Raw genomic sequence first — 9056 nt, forward strand, 5'->3', positions numbered from 1 at the left:
AGTACAGAAAGGTTGTGAGATGCCAAGCCAGACAAAATAAGAGAAATCACTGTCATGGTACAGCACAAGTTTGATTTTAAGGTCAGCAAACCTGAAAATTCTTCAGCCAGGTAGAGAATAAAAGACAGCAGGCTGCAATGAAATTGTGTGCATTAAATTAAATATTTCAAAAGAAAATGTAAGGCCGAAGTATTCACAGATGGAGACTTCAAAAAGACCTTCCACTTTTAGATCAGTGCTGATGATGAGAAAATTATCAAAACTTCAGATTTCATAAATAATCACATTTAATATCTAGGAAATTTTAACATTTCATTGAAAAAATTGTTTAACTTCAAAGATAAATTCGACCTCGATTGATTGTGAAAGCTTAAACATAGGGTTGAAATCCATATGCTATAAGAACTCTGGAAAAATAAGTTTCAGCAGCTGAATGACATGAATTAAGAGTGCAGTTTAATATGCTGGTTACAATAGATAATGTTTTGCAAAAGATTCAGTCTGATTCTAAATTCTAATTTCTGATTATAAATTACTTACAAACAAATGATTTTGAAAATTGAGTGTATTTGTAATAACTTAACAAACTAAATATGGAAACTTATTTCAGTCTATTTAAGGCCCCAAGCGATGTTTCCCACAACTCTGTACCATGCATTGCCTCAGCTGGACGATTGATAATGAGAAAATAAAAATCTCCATGAAAAGCTTTAGTCTAACCCTTTCTTCCTTCTTCAAGTGGTGTCTGAGGGCACTTGCAGGTGGAGTTCCAAACACTGCAGAATGAGAAGCAAAATTTAATGCACTTATTACCCATGCCAAAACCAGTTTGTAAGTTGTTTAAAGCAGTCTCCAATATTTCTTGGAGTCTTTGCCTGAAAACTGTACATAAGTAACATACTCATTACAAAAATTCAGCACAATTTTTCAATGGATATGGTTGAATGATCAGAGTAAAGAGAGTGACTTTAACCCTTTTCATGGTTCAGCAATCAAGTTTGAATTGTTTTTATTTGTTCTTTCACTAGTGTTCAAAAATAAAAAGCATCTGTGAACAAACATCATGCAAACGTAGAGGGTTTCTTGATCAAAGTTTCGCTTTATGTTGATGCTCTTTACTTTGCGCTGTGTATCAACTAATTTTCATTATAGCCTTCTTATCACCTGACATGATGACAGAAGAAAGTAGAAGTATGTAATTATCAACATCCTCGTTTGTTCAGTATTTATTTAATTCATATGTGAATGACATCTTTTCAGAGAGCAAAATTAGCTCAAGTAAGGGGAAAAGATGCAGTAAAGGATAGATCAGGAATCTGAAGAATGCTATATAAGCAAAGTTGTGCAGTATGGGATTACATCTCTGGGTACTAGTAAATATTTAAATTTTGCTGTCCTCTTTTCCACACAGCTGCATTAGTCCCACAGTCTTGTCCTCTGAATGCCTCTAAACCTTGAAAATAATATTTTATTATTATTTTATTATTATTTTTAAAATAATTATATTTTAAACAAATTCCTAGGAACCATATTTTTTATTAGGCTCACAAAATTTATAGTGTACCTTGCATTTTAATTTTTGTATTTAGAAAAACAGCTGTAAGCTATTTGGACAACTAACACATTGTAGTATGCTACCTGATACCACACTGAGGTATAACAATTATCTAAATTAAGCCTTTCAACAAGGTAGGCAAGGCCCTTTATAACACTAAGATTCCAAAATAAAAAGGGAGCACGCTTACACTAATTAGGCATTTGGTCTAACACATTAAATCCTATTTGGGAATTTGCCTTATTTACTTTCAGGACTGAATGCAGTGACAAAATGAATGTGACAGAAAAAAACACTTGGGGATATCTTGATCATTTCTGCAGTCCTCTAGAAATTTCCCTGTATTACAGGTACAGACCAGCCAAGAAGGTCATTCCTACCATTAAATTTTAGGCAACCAGGCAACAGCTTTTTCAGAAGTAAACCACTGGAGGAAAATAAATCATTTTATACCTGATATTTACACATCTCAAACAGGCTAGTAGTCAGGTTTCAAAATGCTTTAATTATAAATGAGGTGTCTTTTTACTTAAACATGCAAATTGCCAGTGAGTTGAGCATATATTGCATAGTATGAATTCCTCACCATCAACAACTAATAACAATTAAAAAAAAAAAAAAAAAAAACTGGAGAAAAGCAGCCAAACCATCTGACAAAGCCTAGGGCACATGTAACCCCATCACTACAAATGACTGCAGAGCTTACAAATCGAGCCAGATGCTGCTTCTGGAAGGATTTCATCTATAATATCCGAACCGCATGACAGCCTACCACAACTCATGTTTGGCCTAAAGGTGTGCAACGCTGGTGGAATGGGCAAATAATGAGAGGGAACAGGAGCAGAGCCTTAATCCTAACTAAGGAGGGTTTTTTTTTATTGTGGTTTATGGTGTGGTGGGGGCTTTGTTAAATTTGAAAATTGAATTTGTTCTACCTGCAAACACATGCACAGATGGTGCAACCGATTTGTTTGCAGTGTTGCATTCACGTCCAAATTCATGTCCAAACACATTGGGTCTTCTATAGTGTTGCTCAGAATGGGTCAAATGTGGAGAAGATGGGATTCTCCTTGGTGCATAATGAAGGATTTTGCCCGCAGCCCCTCTGGCAGGTGCAGCATCTGTGTTCTGAACTCCCTTCCCCAGCTAGGCATGTGGCTGGATAATAATTGCTGAATGAACAGACTTTATGAAAGGGCTGAAAATATACATGAGAGGGCTGCATTTCACAGACAGGGATACTGGTAAGGGTTACACAATGCATTAATTGTGGCTTCATTTCATCATTTCTGATTTCTTCTGCAAAAGATTGCTAAGCAAGGCTTGAGACAAAGAGACCAAAATCTGACCCCTGGTACTGACGTTTTAAGCAGAGACAATCACTAGAACTCAGTTTCCTCACATTTTGCTTCTGTTTGACTATTTTGAAGTTATTGTTATGAAAACCCTTCCTTGCTCAGCAGTCACGTCTGTGTTTACCTTTAGTGTAATCTTTCTACCAACCTGCACCACATTTTTCAATGTGCATTAAATTATACTTAGGAAGATTATTTGCATTCTGTTTAATTATTTTGTTGGTTTATGACTGAAATTTTCTCCAATAAAAAAATAAAATAATTGCAACTTCTAAAGATAAAGAAAACCATCCTGCCTTTGTGATTTTAGCACAAAATTAATACCCATATATCAATATAAGTCCATCACCATTGGGCATATGCCTAAAATGTGTTTGTTTTTCCTCTTGATAAATCATAGAATAGATTTAAGGTGAGAAACTTGCAGAACACTACAGCCTGGAAATGGTAAAGAAACTATTATTCACTGTAAGTTTCATCTGTTCTGGGGACTGGAACTATATCCCATGCACATTTTACTTTCCTTTTATTCTTTTTTTGGTTTGGGTTTTTATTTTGGTAGCCAAGAGAGCTGTAAGTCCTCGATGAAGGATCAGTCTCACACACGGTAGCACACTGTGTTCACAGCAGCACAGATATGCCCGGGTCTCACAAGCACGCCTGTGAAAGATCTCCAGGTTGCAGGAGCACACCACAACACAGGATTCTTCCAAACAGAGCATTCCTGTCTTAACTTTGCTGTTAGGAACATGGGAGGGAAAACAAGTGTCAGCGGGAGATTTGATCCTTTTACAGTGATATTTTAATCCATCTAGTCAACTTATAAGTTAGAGAAGGTATAAACTCCCGATTATAAAATGCATTCCACTCGCTTATATCCCAAAATAGACAATGCCTAAAATGACTGGCTCTATTCCCACTGAATCAGTCTTGGAATAAATGCTAAACTTGATGGAGACTGGGGATACCATTTTGGTGATGCTATCTTTGGTTAAGGAAATAACAACAAACAAGCATTGTATGATATTCAGACAATGGAAAAATCAAGGCCTTAATCAGCTGGGATCTGTGCCCTGGTGCACTTGCTAAACACTTTTTGGCAGTTGTCTTTTTTAGATAGTTCTTTAAACCCTCAAGGGTCACTCAATTCAGGGGCCAGGAAAGGAAGAGGAGAGTTCTCTTGTCAAAAGTGGATCTCAGCTGGCAACCTGCCCACAATTTTGGAGGTATGAGCAGAAGTTAATTGTTGCAGGAAAACCCAGAAGCCCAGCCCTTATGAGTGCCTTTGTACAGTCTTGACAGTGCAGTTACACAGACAGATCCCCACATTCTCATCCAGATCCAATCACAAAAATTTACCTTTCTAAAGCCAGGGTTCCTCAACAGGCTACACATGGCTGTCACAGGCAGGCACACCACAAACCCACAGTACAAAGGCTTTCTTGTTCCTCTTCTAGGGCTCAGGACAATTTCAGTGCATATTGCTAAAACCTTTCTTAATGGTTCCTCACTCGTATTCTTTCTGTGATCAGATATAAGATACCATATAATCACCATCTTTGTAAACACAGCGTTTGGCTGAAGAGATTGCCTTGTACAGCACAAAGCCAAGGTGGCCAAAATAAGTAAAAGTGGTAGAGTTAGTGAGTGGCAATGGCACATTAGTGAAGTTTTATAGTTTGTCTATGACCCTGTAGGTAACAAAGTAAGATAGGGCAAAATTTTTTTTAAACCCGTGTTGTGGTTCCTCATTCTCAATACATGTAGTGCAAATGACTTTCTGCTATCCCTAAAATCATAAAACAATTCAGGTTATGAGGGACTTCTGGATGGAGATTTTTATGTGTTTGCTTCTGTTGGCTTTGTAGCAGAGTATGCTACACCCTGTGCCAGGAGCCACAGCAGAAATGCTGATGAACACTAACTGCCAGCTGACTGTGTAGCTACTTCTCAGCTGTTCATAACCTGGAGTTTGTGAGCATTGTGTTCCCTGTTAACTGTTACTCAGAGATACAGAAGATTAGAGAGTTAAACCAAAATTGCCACAGAGCATGAAGATGATATAGGACGTGTGACTGTTCCTCTTCCCTGTGAAGCAGAGGGATAGGGATCAATGCGTTCGTGTATGTCTTCTACTCTGCAGACTTTCTACAAATAAAGACATCAGCGTATGTGAAAAGAAGGGAGCAAATCATGTCAGTTTGGATTTCACAACGCTCAAAATGTTTAAGGAATTTTTGCCATTTAAAAAGCAATTTTAGACAGAGTTAGGACAATAGATATGCCCTGGCTCTATCTAACCTGTTCTCCTGAAACAGAGCAGCCATAATTCATGCACATATGTTGGCACAAGGTTGTTTGTTATTCACTCTTTACATCTACTGCCTGATGCATCTTTGTCATGATTCATTATTCCTAACAGCTATATCAAGTGTTGCAATTACTGCACAATATAGATTTAACTCTATAATATTTCTAGATTGGAAAGAGAAAAATAATATATTAAGTGCTTGTGATATCTTTATGTATAAGTTTGAGAATCATTAAATATCTGTCACTCTTCCTTCCTCCTCTGCACCAATTACTCCACTCTGGTTTTACTTACTCCACTCTGTATAATGAGTCCCTAGAGCATGTTTCATTGCGGGAGAATGAACACATTTTTCACTTGCGGTCAGTGGGATGTGGTTAATTTGAAATCACTTAAACTATTATATCTGTCAAGCGTGGTTATTTTATTTTCAATTCACATCAGTGTTTTAGTATGCATGTCGGTTACTGGGTTAAACTGGCAGATTAATTTCCAAGCAGTCTGTTGCAATGCTCTTCTTCACTATCTTTACATGTAGGCTCTTGTTGAAACTTAATACATTCCCATTCAAATTTACTTCAGAGAAATCTACATTCAGTATAAACACTCATATGATAAACAACACTCGCTGTTGAGTAAAAAAGGTGGCAAGATCAGGGGACTTACAGTTTTCTCCACCAAATACTTGTTTTTCCTCCTTGTTCCATCTTAACTTCTTTTCATATACATCATGACATGCATCTGTGGAAAAAAAAAAAAAGTTCAGTAACTAGGGTCATTTTGACATGCTTAGAGGTTTTTTTTCTGCTGTGTTTACTGATTGCATTGATCAAAAAAGCTGCAGGTTTCAATTCAATGTGAGCAGATTTACAATTCACACCATATAAAGCTGTTTGGGTCGTTTGGGGTTTTTCTCTCTTTTTAAAATATTGTGGTTTGAAACTTATAAATAGCCAGAATTTGAAAATGCTGAAATACTGACTTGCACAGCTACTAATAACAGGGTGCTCATACAGAGAATTAGAGGAACCGCCAATGGGCTTTTTATTACAGCAATATTGTACATATTACATGAATAAATTACATTGTTGCATTATGCAGCTGCTGCATCATCAGTTTAGAGAGTAGACTGTGATCCTAAGTATTCGGGGATGCAAGCTCATTATCTCTAAACCCACTTTGGTTACAGCCACGATACAATCCCAGCTAAACAGCTTTCACATAATGTATTGCATATACCTTTGCATAATCAGGTACATGGCTCAGAGACGGACTGATGAGTTTAGGTGTCTAATCAAATTTACAAAAAATAGTCTCTTTCTCTGAATCAGGCAGAATCTTTCACTTGGAAAGGTTATTAGGGAAACTATATTACCCATAAAAATACAAATCTACATATGTTGTGAAACATCGCTTTTGATTTGAAAGATGCTAGTAGAAAAACATGCATTTGTATAACAACAGATCTCACTGTAAAGAGAACCAACTACATTTTAAGAAAAACATAGTTTTTTCTTTATCTTCTTATGATGATGACAACTGGCAGTGTTTGAATGCTGCCAAAGCATTCTTGAAACTCAATTGTTTTTATTCTCTGCACATTGTTCTCTCATCTCATTGAATAAAACACACATTTTAACATCTTCCACAGCTGCAAATGTTTCCCTACAACTCGTAGATTCATTTACATATCTTATATATTGATGCAAATATCTTTGGTTAGGCAAGTAATACTCTGTCAGTTTTGTTCATTTTAGTCAGTCCTTACTTCTTTTCATTGCTATTTTTTTTTTACTTTGCCTAAACTGTGTCTATTTTCATTGCTATTGTTGTTCCCCTCTTCTGAAAGCAAGTGCAACCCCCTTGTATCTCCCACCTGGTTCATTGTCCTCAAGGGAAATCCGGGGCCTGGAGAAATCGGTCAAGGTTTTACAAGTAGCCTTAAGCTGGACAATGTTTTACTTCTGGTCTCTTGCCAGATGAGGCTGCTTGTTGTATGACATTTCTACAGAGCTTTTCATAAGTAGTTTCTTGAAGAGGCTCCTAAAAGCTATCAGAATCTTGGAGATAATCATGGTTAAGGCGGGGACAAATATGTAGTGCTATTATCTTTTTATGCGCACACAATAAAACTAAATGAGAAAATAACACACTTTTAGTCTAAGCAGTTTTAGAATAGAAATGTTCATCCTTCAAATCCCAAATTTTCATGCCGTTGCTTTTAATACTTTGAAGGGATCCTAGGCAAAGGAAGATCTAAGCCTAATTTGAAGTGATACATGTGTCATAATGCACATAGCAGAGGCTCACCTCACAGCAGAAGAAGCAGCTCCGGGCTGGGCTTCGGTGACAGCGGCGAATTCCCTCCCCAAGCAGCAGCTCCAAGTGTCCTCCTCCAAATCCGAGACAGAGAGCGAGCGATCCAGCAGCTGTCCCGGCCCAATTCCTGCGGTACCGCCGCGCCTTGAAGAGCAACTCCCAGACACAAGAAGTGCACCCAGACGCGCTCCTCCTCTGAGCTTGGCCACTTCTTGTGTTTTTCTTAAATACCCAGTCGTTAATATTTCCCAGCAACTTATGGGGAAAAAAATTCCATAAGTAAAAAGGAACAAAAGGAAAGAAACCTAACGCCCAACAGGTGCTGGAAGAGTGCACAGGATCACTGGTCTTCCACCCACTAAAGGCTGTGGCCTAGCTCTGACAAAAACAGAACCAGGAAAATCTTTGAGGCTGCATTTCTCCTGCATCTGGACATCTTGTCAGCATAGTGTGAGAAATTCTCATGCTACACATGAAAGAGAGCAATGAAAGTGTTGATTCAGCTATCAACATGTCACTCCCTCTCCTCCATTAAAAGCAGAAATACACTTTATATGGTCTGCCCATATGAAATCTAAACACTCTGCACTATTTAGATTTTTCCCAAATTTAGGCTAAGACAGATTACTGCTGCATTCATAAAGTGCTATCAGCTGTAGCTTTTATCTGCTCAGCAACCACACATCTTTGCAGCTGAGAAGATAGACATGAATCCTAAATTACACTACAGCATAAAGTGAAAATACCCTATGTTAATGTTACCAGGTCACATGGTTTGGTCCACAGACCTGGAAGTGCAGACCACCAAATTTGAATACAGTCTGTAGCTATCACTGACTTGTTGCGTTCTGTGGCTTAGAAAAATCATATAATATTGTTTCCATTCTTTACATTTAAAAAAAAAAAAAAAAAAACGTTAATATTGTCAAAGAAAACTTTGGTTGTAAAAATGTGGTCAACCAAATGTTCCTGGAGAGAAACTAAGAGGGGGGAGAAATGCAAATTTGTTGATGTTGTTGACAGTTACATGCATCTCTGTGGAGATGCATGTATCTGAGAAGAACAAAAATTGTCCTCCATTTATAGATATGACTGTCATGGACCATCACTGATCTACTTCCAAACCAAATCATAGAAAAGGAACTCTCCAGGTGAATGCTGCCCTATTCATAAAACAGTTCTAAGATACATATGTGTGTGTGCAATGTGCACACATACACAAAGGTGGACAGTGATGTATTCTGTAGTATGTGCTAGTTCAAAAATTTTTTTGGCAAAATCTTGAGTTTATTCAGAAAAATACTGTGCCGATTTCTTCAGTTGTACTAGAGCAATTTCATATAAATTTGGTCCCAAATGATGCAGTTACAAGGACGAAGCAAGATCTTTTGTGGGAATTTTTCATTTGTCATTATATCAAGAAATTGCTGCAGCAAGCTGAATCAGAGTCCCCTTTTGGTCAGTCATGACTTGATATGAAAGATTTTGGTTGCAGGGATTATTGTAGGCAAATGAG

The 9056-nt window shown here is 37.5% G+C and overlaps 1 long non-coding RNA gene across 1 annotated transcript; it reads right to left on the reverse strand.

The window, feature by feature from the left end:
* Positions 1–369: 369 nt before the first annotated feature.
* LOC140684717 (uncharacterized) lies at positions 370–8373 on the reverse strand. The gene is made up of 3 exons (XR_012057418.1): positions 7532–8373; positions 5888–5962; positions 370–776 (listed from the first exon to the last, which is right to left on the reverse strand). It is a non-coding gene; the product is annotated as an uncharacterized lncRNA (long non-coding RNA).
* Positions 8374–9056: the final 683 nt, after the last annotated feature.

This window comes from Taeniopygia guttata, chromosome 9 (genome assembly GCF_048771995.1).
Source record: "Taeniopygia guttata chromosome 9, bTaeGut7.mat, whole genome shotgun sequence".
Classification (NCBI taxonomy): domain Eukaryota; kingdom Metazoa; phylum Chordata; class Aves; order Passeriformes; family Estrildidae; genus Taeniopygia; species Taeniopygia guttata.